Here is a 17,143-nt window from a genome sequence, read left to right as displayed (position 1 = left end):
AGTAAAAATAGCTCATGGGATAAAGAGGAGTATTTCCCCATGCAGATTATCTTGATCTCCAGTGTAGTGCTGGGTATGTTTTTGTAGGAACGTAGCAATGTCCTAGCTTTCAAACCTCAAACTCTACATAAACATCACTGCACAAGGTTTGTTTGCACATGTTTTTTATAGCTTGCATGCTTAATTACTCAATGATTTATGGCTGTCATAAAATACTGCTGCTCTGCATTTGAGATGCTCCAGGAGCCAATGGAAGTGACTTGTAATGGCCTGGTGAGGAGTGGAGAGGTTCAGAAGCATAGGTGCTCCTCCAAGTCCTTGTCATCTGCCCATGGGCATTTATGGAGCCCATGCTCCGTTAGAGCTGAGCTAGCTTCTGCTTCGTCACATCTGACTTAAACTCAGCCTTTTCCCTAAGCAAGGCAGGTCCTTCCTGTCCCACTCACAGGACTCCTGCATGTTCCCACATTGTTCTTTACAGACTTGGGAAAGGGGCAATCTGGCAAGACCTCACAGAGGCTAGAGGAGCATTTCATATAGGGGAAGAGTTAAGGTTGTTGAGAAAGTGGTATTGCAGAACGCAAGTTTCAAATTTCCTGGTACTGGAAGTTTTAAGTCAATGTCAGGTATGTCATGTTACCACAGTTCAAATGCTTTAAGCACTGACTTTGTGTTCTGGAAAGTATCGGCAACCACTAGCCTCCTTAGCTACTAGTAATTCATTTTTTGGATGCTTCCGAAGTGTGGCAGCAGTGCTGCTTTTCCTATGCAGTCTGGTGGCTCCCATTAAACCAGCCATCACCTCCCAGTGCCACCTATATCATAGAATCATAGAATCATAGAATCATAGAATGGTTAGGGTTGGAAGGGACCCTCAAAGGTCATCTAGTCCGACCCCCCTGCAAGGAGCAGGGACATCCCCAACTAGATCAGGTTGCTCAGAGCCTCATCCAGCCTGGTCTTGAACGTTTCCAGGGATGGGGCGTCCACCACCTTTCTGGGCAACCTGTTCCAGTGTTCTATAACTCGCATTGTAAAAAATTTTTTCCTAATTTCCAACCTAAATCTACCCTCCACTATTTTAAAACCATTACTCCTTGTCCTATTGCAACAGGCCCTACTGAACAGCCTCTCCCCATCTTTCTTGTAGGCCCCCTTGAGGTACTGGAAGACTGCTATAAGGTCTCCCCGGAGCCTCCTCTTCTCCAGGCTGAACAGCCCCAACTCTCTCAGCTTGTCCTCATAAGAGAGGTGCTCCAGCCCTTTTATCATCTTTGTGGCCCTCCTCTGGAACTTCTCCAACTGGTCCATGTCCTTCTTGTGTTGGGGGCTCCAGAACTGGACACAGTACTCCAGGTGGGGTCTCACCAGGGCAGAGTAGAGGGGGAGAATCACTTCCCTCGACCTGCTGGCCATGCTTCTCTTGATGCAGCCCAGGATGCGGTTGGCCTTCTGGGCCGCAAGGGCGCATTGCCTGCTCATGTTGAGCTTCTCATCCACCAGCACTCCCAAGTCCTTCTCCTCGGAGCTGGTCTCGATCCATTCTCCGCCAAGCCTGTATTTGTTCCTGGGATTGCAATGACCCAGGTGCAGGACCTTGCACTTGGCCTGGTTGAACTTCATGAGGTTGGCACAGGCCCACCTCTCCAGCCTGTCAAGGTCAAATATGAACCATGGCAGGGAGAGGGCTGGGGAAATGGCACCACAGGCTGCCAAAAACCTGCCCACATGCGCACCTTTCCCTCTCTCACACCTTTCCTTGGCATCAGGCACCACTTACGCCAGGAGCAAACTTCTGCATGGGAGAGGATCGGTGCATCCAGAGGGCAACACTCAGCCCCACAGGCTGCTCTGGGCAGGCTTGCTTTGGAGAAGGAGGAAGGGAGGTAAATCAAGGGCAGCCCCCGAAATGAGCTTGCTCAGGGACAAGCAGCGCACAGCTCTGCCAGTGCCATGCCGTGCCCGCATACACTGCAGGTACGGATGGGCCCCGTGAGAGTTTACTGCTGGGTCAGTGTCCCTCAGCCAGGAGTCTCTGAAGAAATACTAGATGCCAAGTCTCTTCAAACAGAGGCAGTGAAGCATTTGGACTGTGATAACACGACATAGTTGAAGACTGGTCCAAGGTCAGAAGGTCTGTTTGTGGAGGTTTTGGTGGTTGTTTTTTTCAGTGCTATGTACTGCAAAAGTTGTGAGAGTCTGGCAAATGCTGTAAGCAGCTCTCTTTCTGAGGTCCACACCTCAGGGACCCTTTGACAGAAGGACTCCTCATTTCCCCCAAACATGCCTACTGCAGCAAATCTGTATTTGGGTTTATTGAGGGTGAGCAGATTTTAGAGCAATCTGGGTATGAAAAGCAGCTGCATAGGTGCATGGTGTAGGCAGTATCTACACAACATGCTCTGCCAAGTGACCTTGGACTAAATTTATCCTCTGGCCCTGCTAAGGGACAGCAACTTTCAGAACAGATCATGTGTGTGGGTTTCAGAGCCCATTGAAACATTGGCTGTAAGAATGACAGCTTTGCTCTCAGGACCGAAGTGTGACAAGAAGCCCTTGCAGCTTGCAGATGGAAAGTTAGCAATGCTGCAATTCATATCCCCAGAGCTGCCAGCAGCCCTCAAGCTGTCCGTAAACCATGTCCTGCTGTGCACGCAACCCTAATTTCCTTTACCTTGTCACCTTAATCCAGAGAGACCCTATCTGTACCCCCATTACTTGTCCTAGTATTACCTACTTAAGGGTCCTTGAGTGTCAACCATCATACCATACTAAGCACCATACACCCAGTAGATGACCTGATAACAGCTTGGAGAGCCACAGTGCAATATCCAGATGTGTGCAGCCAGTAAATGTAGTAACATTTGGATGGCATATGACTTTTTTAAAAAGGGGTTGCATTTTAGAAGTTCCTTGCTCAAATTACCTCAAATTTGGCCTCTAATCCACACTTGGTGAGCAGCTTTCAAGGGAATTCTGCTATTCAGATGAATTATTTGGGTATGTCCGCATTGCACAATGGAATGCACTGCAGAGCTCCTCAGTCTAACACTGGATGAGCTGGCTCCCAAACCAGAAGTAGCACAGCTGCCCCAAACAGAAGAGATGCTGCCGATGTTCAAGCTTATCTCCATACACTCTGTGTCATTGGCATTCAAAGCCTCAGTCAGAGCTTTTTCGGGACCCAGCAAGGCACCATAACGCCCTGTACAGACATGCCTTCAGAATACAGACGATACTGTGAAATAGTACGCTAACCTAATTTCTGGCCCAACTTCCTAAAGAAACTACACTTTTGTGAAAACAGTGTTTATGTCTGTCAATCCCACACCCCTCTCAAAAGTTTTTGAACCTGTTGGCTTCCTTGCCAGTTAAATTGGATAGAGATGGAGACGATGTGTGTAAAGGCATTAGAATGGCTACATTAAGTAAAAGAAATGCAAATTAATATTCCTGGTGAGGGAAGGTGTGAGCTCACCTTCAGTGCTGGAGAGGAGGGAGGGTGCATGGGGGAGAGACCCAGAAAACCAGGCTAGCGATGCACCACAATGGCTCAGGACGGAGAGTGCGAACATCAGCCCTGGACAGCAGAAGTAGGGAGCTTTGAACAAGCCCTCCTCCCATGCATTTTAACATGTTTCAGCATTCAATAGCACCACTTAAGACAACAACATTAAAAGGTAGAGTCTTTTCACTACTTATCTTGAAAAGCAGTTGTATTTTTCACGTTGCTTTCACACGGTGCATCGAAGCTGGGAGAATCTGGGTCCACAGCCATCATCTCAGGCTGTTTGGACCTACACGAAAGCACAAACCTTAAAAAAAAACCAAACAAAATTCAGGGGTTGAGGAAGGAGGAATGCCAATTTTCTAAAATTGTGCATGCCTTGATAAGAAAGACAGGGTTTCATCTGGATGATTTACGAGTGTTCAGGCCACTCCTGTCAGGGTGGGACAGGATTTCTGCAGCACAGCAGGGAAAGGCTGGGTTGCCTCTGGCAGCTGCTTCAGAAAAAGTCCAGAGAAATTCCTACTGGCCATTTCTAACAGCCTCCTAGCAAGGGAGAGACCAGAGACATGGGGAAGCAGGGCCGGCCCGGCACAAGCCAGCACGGGCCTGGCGAGAGTCATTAGCCTGGCTGCAGCCCCTCTCCAGCGGTGCAACTGCAGCTCGGCTCAGAGGCACGCCTCTGCAGCTGCACACAGGCACCCTCCGGCTCCAGAGAGATGGATAGAGAAAAACAGGAGTGTAATTTATGCCACATCTTCTTATCTCCTCTTATCTCCACCAGGATGCAAATTAGTCATAACTTTAGTAAGTGATTACATAAGCATCATCTTAATTTTGTTCATATTTCCCCAAAGAAATCAGCAAATTGTTAGAGCAACTTGGATTCACAGGTTTATTTTCCAGGCATCATGGACCGTTGGCAACTGGGGTGAAGTCATTTATCATTTCACAACGCAGATAATCTGGTTAACCAGCCAAATTTTTTCCACAAGAAAGAAGCAACAGTAAGTGAATAGGCAGTGACAATCAAAAGCCACAAGAGAGTTTGAAGGAGAAAGCAGATTTGGTTCAGCCCATTGTTTTTTGTGTTGCGTTCTCTAGAGTTGCCTGAAGATTCATTTGTTCCCATCCAGAATATCCTTTTATGCAAAGCATTATTCAAAGACAGATGCAGAGACTGCACATTCACAGATGGAAAAGGTCCTGAGGGAGTTCAGTATACAAATGCCCAAACCCCTCAATCCTGTGAGCTTTTGATAGTACCAGAAGACCCATCAGTGTGCACACCTCCCACTGACTGCTGCCTCGTGTGACTCTTGCTGGATGATACACACACGGCTGTTTCACTGGAAGGAAAAATAGGTTCAATGAGAAAATTCACTGCTGCATCCATTTTCTGAGTGCAACAATAGGACAGAGGGAAGGAGCTCTTGGAAGGCGTGTGAAATCCCCTTAGCGCAGCTTAGAATAACTTGAAGTGTGCCAGTGAAGTAGATGCACGGGGCCTTTGGCCAGCCCTGGCTCTGCTCCTCCTCATTGCTAAGTGTCCTCCTGGGAAGAAGTAGCTCCTCGAAATCCTGTTTGTGCTGAGGCAGGACCTGCCTAATGCCTCTTCAAGCATCGGGCTTCTCCTGGCTTCAAACCTGGGGCCCAGAGCTTGTAGAAGGCCAACACTTGTAATGCCTGTCTTAAACCTGGGAGCAGGAACAGGGCTCATTCTGTAAATAAAGTGAAATTATTATGTCTTCCCAAGGAATAATCTCAGCACTCTGGCTGGGGACAGGCTGATAAATACCAGGAATCTCAAACTGACAGTTTTATTATTTGTTTCTTGCAGCAGACAGCCTAACAGGCAGAGTGGATGAAAAACAATGCCTGAGCATAGGGCTGCCAAAGGTGTCCAGCAAACAGCCCCTCTCCTGTAAGCATTAAGAAAATACAGACCCACACAAGGTCCTCCATCTCCCCTGCAAAATTTGTCACACTCAGGCTGAATGATGCCACTTTGCAGTTCCCCTATCAAGACAACCAGCCACAACAGACCTGATGAGGTCCCTGCACAGGACACAGCAGAGTGCACAATAGTTCCACTGCAAAAATACCCCCCTTTCCGTGGGGTCTGTGGCAAGGAGTGCAGCAGGCACCTGACAGCCATCAGCTTCTCCTGCCTATTCTCAAAGAGAAGTTGGTCTGGCAGGTCTCCCCAGGGATGCCCAGCCCTTTCTGGTGCCCCATCTTTGAACTCCCAGCAATGCCCCTGCAACCACCTCACATCACTCAGGCAAGGGTTCTCCAGGTGGGGGCACTGGGAGAAAGCAGGACAGAACAGGTGATGCTAAAAAATTAGGAATGTATCTTTCCACAAGTTTTATGTCTGAGAAGTGCCCAGGGAGACTCAGGCATCTGAAAACCAGAGCTAAACAACTAGCAAGAGTATGCCTTGCATCCTAGCAGTCCCAGTAGCCTTTTTTGACTGCTGGTCACCCTCTCCCTCCACATAGGGCTGTCCCTAGGCTTTCTTTTGAGTTGACACAATCACTACAAATTAAAAGAAAAAAGAGGACATAATAAAAGCATTTTTGAAGCAAACAACTGGACCAAAATGTGCTTCTCTGCTATTCAATGGCCAGTCAGAGCACTTGCTTAGAGCTAGAGAAGCTGTAGCCAAGTCCCTCCTCAGCTTGATGGTGTTCACCCCAAAAGCTCCCTGCAAAGCATCCTCACACACTGGTATGTTCAGGAGAGCTGTGGCTTTCTCCCCCAACAGCTCTTCTGCTTTGGGTCAACACATATTTCCTGAACTAGAGAGAGAAGATATCATTCATGCCCATGCTATCTCTTCTCCTTCAATTCTATCCCAAAAAAGCATCAAAAGAGGATCACACAGACGAACACCAACACCTACACACACCAGCTAACACCATATCACACAGCACCAAGCTGCCTGCGCACCAGGTCCTTTCGGAGTGCCGCCAGCAAGCACTGGGTGTGACGGGTACCGCTCTGCTTTCCTCTGTGCTTGCTGGGGGACATTATCCAGTGGGTGCCTGCTGCACCAGGTCCTGTGGGAAGGGGTGTGGTGAGGTGGATGTCACAACATCTGGGCTGGGGCAGTGCCACCCATGGCAGAGGACAACCCAGTGCCAAGGAACGGGAAATGCTGGAAACCCCATGTGCCCCTAAGGTCCAGGCAGCCCCTGCTCGGAGGAGGGTTTGTGCATTGAAACATCAGACCTGGGGGCTGCCTGTGCCAGCCAGGAGCTTCATCCTTCTTCAGGTGAGGTGACCATTCACTGCAGACTTACTGGAGACTGTGAAATTTCTTACAAGCTGTCTTGTGGCCATTGGCTGCTGGAAGCAGCACCATCACTGCTAGCCTGAGCTGCACGTGGTCCACATACAGGATTTCAGGTACGAAATAGCTATAGATGAATACAGTAAAGAATATGTTTGCACTGGTGAGATGATGAGCATAGCAGTCCAGCTAACTCTTCTTCTAACTTTTCATTATTTCATACCTGAGAAGTTACTTCAACAGCAAAAACTTTATTTTGCGGAGCTAGAGTGATTTCTACATTAAATTAAGAGACACAATAGACCTCCTAAAGCATGCATGGCTTCTGTCTGTGTTGAATGATTTCAGTTCCTCTTCTCCGTTCATCTGAGGAGTTTAAACTCTGAGACATTCAAGGTCTAGTCCAGGAAAGCGCTTTGGCATGTGCTTACCCCTAACAGCACAAAAACTTCTGCTGGAACAAGTAATAGAAGAAGCCAATTTGAGTTTTATTTTATTTAGGACATATTCAGTTGATGTAGTTGGAGACAGCAACAATTAAAAGAGCTATAAACTTTCACTTTGTATATCTAGATTATATTACAGTAACATTCATATCTATACAGAGCAGACGCACCGGCCATTTTGCTGCACATGCCTGCAGTTTGGGAGTTAGCTACATCTAGGATGCTTTGAGGGCAAGAGGGGGTTGTTTCAAAATATCTGAAGCAATTTCATTAAAATAAGATGGTCTTTTCCACTTCATCATATTAACTGTGGTCGCTGTACAGTGAAGCAGCTCAAAAGCGGTTGGTTTTCATTGATAGGTGAATTGTTTCCCTTAAACAAGGAGAGGTGACAGACTATATATAAGCACCCTTTTGATTATATTTTTAAAGAGCAGAAGCACAACATATTCTTAAACAACTGCTAACCTCCAGCCAACTGGATTCCTTTGCAATTTTGTACAAATGGGGATTTGTTTCCAAGCTGAGATTTGATATACTGAGTTCCAGCTCTGAGCACAATTCTGAAGCCAAGCTCAAACTTCCTGAAAATGAAAATTCGTTATGAAACATAAACAAGTCTTTAACCATGACATGGAGAATAGGAACAAGAGGTGAAATCATTCTGCTGTGATAAGAATAATTTTTCTCTGCAGTTGAATCATTGTTCTAGACTGAGCATGTGAAAAGTATTAGTTTAGCCTTACCTTCCCCATCTTAGATTTGGATAAGTAATTAAAAGTTCACAGAAGGTAGACTCAAATTATCTCAAAATGCCACAGCCATGTGATAACCTAGAAATAAAAACCACAGGCCTGTCCATTGCAATTTAAATCTAAACCAGAAAGTAACAGGACTAGACCTAAAATGGTTCCCATTGTGTTAACAGTGGGTCTGTCTGCTCTGCTTGCCTGCCTGCCGACTGCTTCTCCACCCTCTGGAGGAAACCCTTCCCTGATCTCTCCTACCCAGGATGACAGTTCCCATATCTTACCCACAGGCTTTCACAGTCCTCAGCCCTCTGTCTGGCAAAGGCACTGACCCCATTGCTGCCATGCAGGTGCCAGGCCACGCACAGCGCCCTTCCCAGCAACTCCAGCCGGCACTGCAGCTCCCAGTTCAGCACGCTGTGCACCAGCATTGCCCCAGGGACACACTGGGTCATTCGTTCAGTGGCAAGAAAGTGAGCTACCTTGTTGGGGTGTGCCGAGATGTTGGTTGCAGGAGCCTCCCTCTCTCCACCAGGCACAGCAGGAGCCTGGGCAGGTGCCATCAGCATCTTCCCACAGCCAGGTCACATGTCTGTCTAAATATCTCCAGAGACAAGGAACGCTGCCTCCAACAGCTTCAACTGCAGGGACAAGACAACTTCCCATCCTGGTCCCGAGGTACCAGGACATGGGCAAGGGTCGAGCACCAGGAACATCTAATACCTGCTTGCAGCCTGCTATGCAGTTTACTGGTCAGTGGCCAAGCAGCCCCCTTCCCACCTATCTTGGCATACTTAGGTGGCAAAAAAACCCCCCAGGTTCTAATATGGCTTTTGCTCCTAGCAGGGAAGTGAGCAGCAGTCAGGCAGCAAGGCACACGTGCAGAGCAGAGCAGAGCGTGCTGGCTGCCTGCGCTCGCTTGTACCCACTCATCCTCCCACAGATGAGCAAGAATAGTACCTGATTACATTGCACATGTGGCTTGCCTTCCCCTGATAAAAGCACTGCAACTTTCAGCAGAAATAAAGCTTTGAAACTCCTCTTCCAGTCCCACAAATGGCAGGCTCCTATATCCCTGTGTTTGTGAACAGTCAGTTCATTCCTCAAGAGCAGGACCAGTGTGTAGCCAGCAGGATTCATCTTCAGGGCTGTGAATGCGTAACTCAGCTGTCTTTTCATTAGGGAGCTTAGAGTTAGGGATGCCTATGGGTATCAGAGCAATAGGACACTCCCAGTTCTGCTTCTCCCTCCCTTCTCCCTCTGCTTCTCCCTGGATTCAGTCCAGCAGGCCCCACATGGGATTGTCAGTCCATGTTGCCTTTCATGACCATACTTTGAAGGACACTTCTGGGTATTTGCTACATGCAGTTCTGGTGATGTCAGTTCAGAAATGTCTGGGACTCTAACTCTTAAGCTCCAATAAGAAACCCCATAGAAATCCCATGTTATATTTCTTATCTGCAAGATACAACACCTTCAGCTTCCCAGAAACCACAGCTCAGGTGTGCAGCTAATGCACTGCTTCCAGCATTGGGGAAAAAAAAAAAAAAAGCAGAAGATACACAAGTCGCTGGGAGACTTTACAGGGCCCTAGGCACTTAGGAAGAGAGAATAGTCAGACATGCCCTCTGGAGCTGGAAGTCATGAAGATGCATTCAGGTGGTGAAGGACCCACACAGCAGTCAGCAGTTGTGATCCAGGAGAATATGTCACCATTTATCTGGATGGGAGAGGGATGGACACCTGCCTAAAAGCGTTACAAAAATAGCCAGTCTTGCCTAATAGCCTCCAGTTCATGCTCTCCTTATTTACCCTCCATCTTTTCTCTCATATATGTTCCTCTTGCATGTCCTTAAGAGTCAATATTATCTGTGCACTGTCCCAAAGCATCCTTCAGCCCTGTGAAAAGGCTTCTCCTGAGGCATGGCAAGTAGTGCTTGGCAGGCCTCTGCAGCTGCGCAAGCCTAGTTGCGCTTGTGTCTTCCTCTTCAGCTTGCCCTTCTGGCAGCCAAACAATTTCACCCCCTTGCAGGCACATGGAGGCGTGAAGACAGGATGATCCAGATCCCAAGCTTGTGGTTGCTCCAGAGCAGCTGGAGTGTTGGCACCGCTACAACACTCTGGCTGCTGAGGATTTTGTTCACTGTTGCTACAGAGGGTTTTGACCTTCCTTTTGTTCCATTCTATTTGATTTATTTGCTCTGTTGCCCCATGGTTAAACACTTCCCTTTCATGATTTGCTGCACATTTTTAGTTCAAAACCTGAAAAATTGTATGTTTGCCCCATTGAGGGAGAGCATGAAGGGATAATCTTGCCACTTATTGCGCCAGTATATCTGGGGAGCGTCAGCTACTTAAACACATCTGCAGCCTACTGATTGTCTGAAAACTATTCGGCTTGGCCAAGCAGCCATTTTACAGCTATGTTTGCCTCCTGGTCAACAGCCCCTGCTGCTGATTTGCTGACTCTGAGCTTCTTAGTGGGAAAGTACAGGCACTATGAGGAGCTGCATGCTCTAGCCCATGTCTTCTCCACATTTGATGCAAATAATGGGGTGAGATCAGCACATTTGTCCAAGGATTTTCTGATCCTCCTTTGGTGCACAATCATCTCCTCTGTCTTTCTCATGGCTCCAGAGTGGTGCTGGCAGCACAGAGGAACCAAGTTCTCCGGCGTGGCATTGTCCTGTGACAGAGCTGGGTCCTGCTCTGCCTGGCTGCTAGGCAGGCCATGCAAGCTAAAATCATGGGCACCATCATTGCACTAAATCTGCTGCAGTGCATGCAGCTGAGGTTCAAAATTTATCTGCCAGTCTCACAGCAGGAGCCATGTTCAAACACAGTACCTCTTACTGTGTTGTGTAGTATCCACGTTTGCCTGCTGGTAAAAGTGCACGCTTCTGGGCTGATCATTCGGTGACTTTTTGGAAACCCCTTGTGGGCTAGTATTGGGAAGAGGAGGCCCAGGTTTCCAGCTCAGCTGCAGTCCCACAGTGTCATGCTGTCCAACAACAGCCTGGCAGAGGCCTGCCATGAGTTTGGAGTTCACAGACCACATGAATTGCTGGCATGAGTTTGCCTGGAAGAAGACAATGCTACCAATTTCTGTGATAGCACTTCATTTAAAGTTTACAACATGTCTTCGTAGAGGATAATGTTTGCTGATCATCTAGTTTATACCCGTGGAGATTTGGGGCTTTGTTTTTGTTTACACAAAAGCTGCTTGCGATAAACTGGGAAATGACTGTAGTATCTTGTGGGAGATGGAGCATGTTGAAATACGTCTGATCCTGAGGCTTACATGCTGTGGATCAAAAAGCACTGCTAACAGAACCAAGCAGGAAAGGCAGTATAGGAGGCCAGATAAGGAGCATCCGTAGTAGACACCAAGAAGCAGGATTATAGCCTTGAAGAGAAAACTCCTGCACCCAGGCTTCCATGACATGGCTGGTTCACCAACAGAGAAGAGAGAGGGATCAAAGAAAAATGAAAAATATCACAGACCTGCATGTGTGGAAAGCAAGGAGGACTGACCGCACCGGGAGAGGCTGTCCAGAGGGTGCTGGCCAAAACGGACAGGTTGGTGAAGGAGGAGATGGCTCGCAGCTGCAGGCTGCTGGGCTGCTCCTCCTGGCCGGCAGTGTGGCTGGCCAGGAGATATGGATACCCAAGGTGCTCAGGGCCACGGCCCGGCTCTGGAGCCGAGGCTACATTCAGGCCACCGGCTGAGGTGTCATGGGGCCATCATGTGAGCATCAGACCCCCCAAAACCCAGGAACCACTCCCACCTCTCAAGCCAGACAACTTGTTACTACTTGTACCTCAGCTGAGTACTTTAAAGGGGCTTCTCTGTGACATTTACATGGGTGCTTCTAGGAAGTCCTCTTCAGGCTAGCAGCACAAAGGGGATGGTGTCCCACATGCTCTGGCAGCAGATCAGAGCTGCTCAGTGCCCTCTGCACTGCAACACTCTTCGTTCCAACCAGCACGAGGGGACAACTGTCCCAGAGGCACCATAAGCGGTGTAAGCAATAGTTCAGGGTGTTTAAAAGGGCACTTTTCAGATTCTTTAGTATGAGTGAGCCCCTGGATATATAAAAGCTGGGGTAAGCTTGGCCAGTCTTTGCTACATCCCTGAACAGATGAACATACACATGCAAATATCTGCTGGGGCATTGCAAGGGCAGAAACCATCACTCAGAGCAGCCCATTGTCTGGAAGTGCTTCAGTTCCCAAAGCTTGTGCCCTGTTTTCCAGTGTACGGAAGCTATGGGGTAGGTTGGGAAGGGGATGAGAAGAAAGTCTAGATGTGATGGGATACCTGGGGCACATACTTGGACCCCAAATCTGGAAGATGGTCTCACATGCTGGTGTAGAAACCTAGAAATACATAATGCCCAGCAAATTTAGTAGGTAGTAATTTCCCACTTGGGACATGCTATGTAATAGACAAATGATGGTTAATATATTCCCCTGTCAGATCCTCTATAAGTCATGGGGAAGGGGTCTCTAGGGGAGCTTGGACTGCTAGAGGGAACGTTTGTGTGACTCGGCTCTGCTAGATCCTGAGATACAAGGAAAATTAGCCATGGTCCCCACCAAACTGCCAGGTCTGACCCAGAGCACGGTCCAACGTAGAGGTGCCCAGTGAGTGCTGCGGCGCTCGGCAGGGTCCCACTGCCCAAAAGCAGAGCTCAGTTGGTATGCTCAGCTGGTGTCAGCACAACATAAGACACCATGGCTACTTTTATTATTTGAGAGAGTGTGAGCAAAAGCTGTCATTTGCAAATGGCCCTGTCACTTCCGCTGGCTGTCCTGGGGGCCATACTGAACAGCAGCACAGGGCACTTGCATAAGAATTACAGCTGATGGCACATTGTCACTGATGGGCTTTGGCCTAGGGCAGGGGAGCACAGCAAAATCACCCCCACTGCCCACGGTGGGAGAGGGTAGAGGGGCTAGGGCTGCTAGAAGAAGTTAAAAGGGAGGGGACACCAGCTCATGTGGCTAAACGGCTCCGTTCACCCCACTCCTCATCACTTAGGGCTTCACCCTCAGTTAGAACTAAGCTAAAAGTCAGCCCATGCTGCCTTAATGCCCTGGTTCTTTACCTCTAACATTCACATGGATATCCCTTTCTGAAATGCAGATCACGTGGCTCTTAAAGCAAGCTCTTTGATTTTCTCAAGTGTGCTTAGTGCATGACTCTTAAATTGTAGACTTCTGCACTTCCAAATAACTTTCAACACAATTACTGGGTGCAAATGAGGATATAGTCTGCAAATGATCAATTACTTGATTGCAGCAAATCACACTGGTAGATGTCTGTGTAGTCTCACTTGAATCCACAAGGAGTTGCAGGTCCAATTATTGGTCATATTAAAATTATAACATGCAAAACAGGAAGCAAAGTAAAAGATGCTTAAAAAATTGGAGACAACATTTTGCAGGCAATAAACCAAGTCTGCTATCCTCTTCACCCCTACATGTCAGAACTACTGCTATAGCTCATTAAGATACTGGCTGATACCTAGATTTCTTTGTCTTTGCACTTTTTCCTCTGTAAATGTGCAAACTAAAAACGTTGCATTGTTAAATAAAATTAACTGTACTTTTTTATTGTTTTAATGCAATTGTGGTTGTCTCTGAAGAGAGTGGTATTTATTAGACTATGACTATCTCTCATCTAAAGCTCTTCCTTTGTACATGCTCCTTCAGCACATTGTATCCTCAAGTACACACCCACAAGTTAAGGATGAAGCACTGCGTGTCTCAACTTGTAGATACGTACTTACCATATGCAAACTAGCACTGAACTAAAGAGCCCTTAAAAACTCTCTCAAGAAACGACACTTTTTATTCATTGCTAGATCAATGACGTCTCAAGTGCAATAATTTTTTTAAAAAATCATTTATTTGATGAATACCTTTTGCTCAGTACATTACTCTAACAGTGAACATGCAAGACACAAAGCACCTTTTCCCATGTCCTAGGCCGAAGCATGAGTGAGACTTTGCAGTTGCGGGCCTTATGGAATGATCTCTTTTGGAAGAATCCAGTTGCCTCAGTGCCGTGCCTCCTCGATTGTTTATGCTGGAGTGTCCTGGCTGTATGAAGAGTTCTGTTTCTTTTAAAAACCACAGTAGCACACAGGAGAATCAAATCCTCCAAGTGAGGAATGGCTTATGAAAGGATAGCAATTACTTCTTTCCAAAACATTTTTTGGGGAAAAAAAAGCCACAAGGTCAGAAGTTTACCTCCGAGTACAGCTTTTTGGCCAAGGACAGTGCAGATTCGACCCACAGGGATTATCACATTATGCGGCGCGTCAGTGCCAAGCCCAGGAACAATGCCACGCCAGTCTAACTCCTACCCGTGGTGCTGCTGGCGGAGCTGAGCCCTCTGCACGGGGGAAGAAACCAGCATGCTCAAGAACGTGCTGTTCAGCATCGCCCCCGCAGCAGGAGTTCACAGAGGCCTCAGAGGCTCTTAGACATAGCTATTAGGAGGTATTTACAGAAATTAGGTGCAAGTGTGTTGCTGAGCCTCCTGTTTAGGTAGTGGCTCTCTGTAAACAGCTGCCCAGGAGATACCTTCTCATACTGCAGTCATAATAACTTGCACATAGAAAACCCCAAGCCCAGCCACAGAAATTTTTTTTACCGATTGCAAAGAACAGGAGGGACGCTCAGTCACTCTGAACATCCCTCTCCCCTTTGAACAACGAGGCCAACTACAGAGTGAGGCAGAGGTGAGCAAATAACATTTCACTTCTCTCCCATCGGTTGAACTAACTGAGGATGCTAAGCAGTGTAGCAGCAGGTGCTGCCTCAATTCCAGCGAGCAAGCGAGCAGCCCCCCGGACTGTTTACCAAGCCAGCTTCCCTCATGATACTGCTGCCCTCTCAAATGATTTCCTGCAAGGAACTCTCCAGAAAACTTACCATTAAAAGAAAAAACAGCATGCAGGTGTAACCAATCATTTGGAAGATATTTATAACTCTCCTGCTAGAGGCTTCTGCTCTTGAACTCAAGACATTAAGCAATCATAGCTCTAGAGATTGAGTAGAAAGATGGCAACAACACACCTCTACCAAAGTTTAAAGTTTTTATAACCGGGAGAAGGTGTGAGGTGGCAAAATGAGTTTGTTTCACACGTGTCTTGGACTTCCCTATGTGCCAAAAGGATTTTCCTTCCTCTGGATAATGCAGCCATTCCCAAATAAACAGAGCTTCTGTTCTACACAGAGGTGTTCACTCTCTCTCTCCCCCTCCCTCCATGTACATGTATTTGTTAAATACAGAGTCACATTGTCATATCATCCCTTTCTGGACCTCTGCTGTGACACTCTAGCTGATACTCTGACCTCAGAGGACAGAAGCAACTTCCTGAGACAGTCTCATCTGCTCTGAGCACTGCCATCCTTCATTCCAGGTTCTTGCACTTCGTCTAAACAGGCAAATGATCAACAGCTTGGCAGGTCAGTATTTTGATGAAATTATCTTCAGCCCTATGAATCCTGATGCTTAATGACCATTCTCTGGCAGTCTCTGTCTTCAGTGCAAAAGAGACTGCATTTTTATATCAGGATAGCTAACTCATCATAATAGAATATGAACTGTTAGCCATTTTCCTATTTTAGAACATTGTATAGACAAAAACTAAGTGCATGCATGAATTTGCCATGAATTTTTACAGTAAGAACATGGTAGAGTGCTGAAAATTATTGCCCAGAGACACTCTTGAACCTCCGTCCTTGTAGGCTTTCAATGCTCATCTAGACAAAGCTGTGGATGACCTGGTTGAGCGTTGGACTCCATTGCTCGTATTTTGAGCAGGTGTTTTAACTAACTGAGTGATCTCCAGAGAACTCTTCCAAGCAGTATTTCTAAGCTCCTATGAATTTAGGTGTATAGAAAAGTAAAATCTACATGTACATTGTCTCTAGAAGTCCAGAACTCTAGGTTTTTTGACATAAAACCCAAAACATATCTTTTCAGTGGAGATAAACTTCAGCAAGAATGATCAGCCATGTTAAAAGAATAGTGGCAGCAGCTATTCTATTAACACAGCAAGATGGTGAATGAATAATTGCACAATTTTTGTAATCCTGTTCTATCTATGGACATATTTTATTGTTTTCTAATGACTTTTTAATCAACTTATGTGAAATAAATTATAAGCAGGAAACTTCAATAGGAACCTCAGCAATAAAGCAGGAAGAGATGTATGTCTGCATCATGGTTTTGCAGAAGCATTTAGCTTGATTTCTTGGAATTCCACTATCTCATGCCTTGCACGAGCACGCACAAGGTAAGGGTAAAGGAAGTGTGAAATCTGGCCATTCCTACTCAGAGCGACCCAGGCCTGAACACAGCATCCATCCACATCAGCCATGGCAAGGCACAGTCTTCCCCAAAGCAGCATGTCTTCTGAGGCCTGCCCCATGCCGGGCTGGCATGCAGGGCTGCTCTGTCTGGAGGGAAGGGCTGCCATACAAAGACAGTAGGTAGCCAAGGCCACTTTTTCTGTCTCTAAAAAAAAAAGCATAGATAAATGATCTCAGACTACTCTGGCATAAACTTATCCTTGTCTACAGTTGAAAGTGTTGTTGGATATCCAAGAAAAATCCCAGATGAAGGAGGCTTGAAAAGTGTAGGGGTTTGGAAAATAATTTGCCCAAAAATATCCTCCCAGGTAGGCTTTATAAATCCCAGAACAACCAAAACACTTATTGCTCCAATTCCACACAGCACTAAAGGCCCATCTTATTTTCTATCTGCCTGAGGGACGCAAAGTAACTGGAAGAAAAGTTCTTTGCCACTCAAGAAAAGTAAAAGATATGTATTGAATTGCTGGTTTTCCTAACTCCACCTCTAAGAATAACATTTACATTAAAGCACATACAAAGAAACTCTCTATAAATATAACACTAAAGACAATATTTAGTCAGTCATTGAGAAATGAACAAAGAATTTTCCACTGATGTTATTGTAGCTGGTAAAGGTTTACATTCTGATTCTTATAAAAGGATTTATATAGTGCTCTAGATTTACAAACCACTTTCCAAACATAGATAAGACATGTTCCCTGTCAAAAATGTCATGGAAGACAAATGCAAGAGGAGATGCAGGAGGAAT

Source organism: Chlamydotis macqueenii, chromosome Z (assembly GCF_036417535.1).
Source record: "Chlamydotis macqueenii isolate bChlMac1 chromosome Z, bChlMac1.mat, whole genome shotgun sequence".
Classification (NCBI taxonomy): Eukaryota; Metazoa; Chordata; class Aves; order Otidiformes; family Otididae; genus Chlamydotis; species Chlamydotis macqueenii.
Note: the sequence above shows the minus strand (reverse complement) of the source record.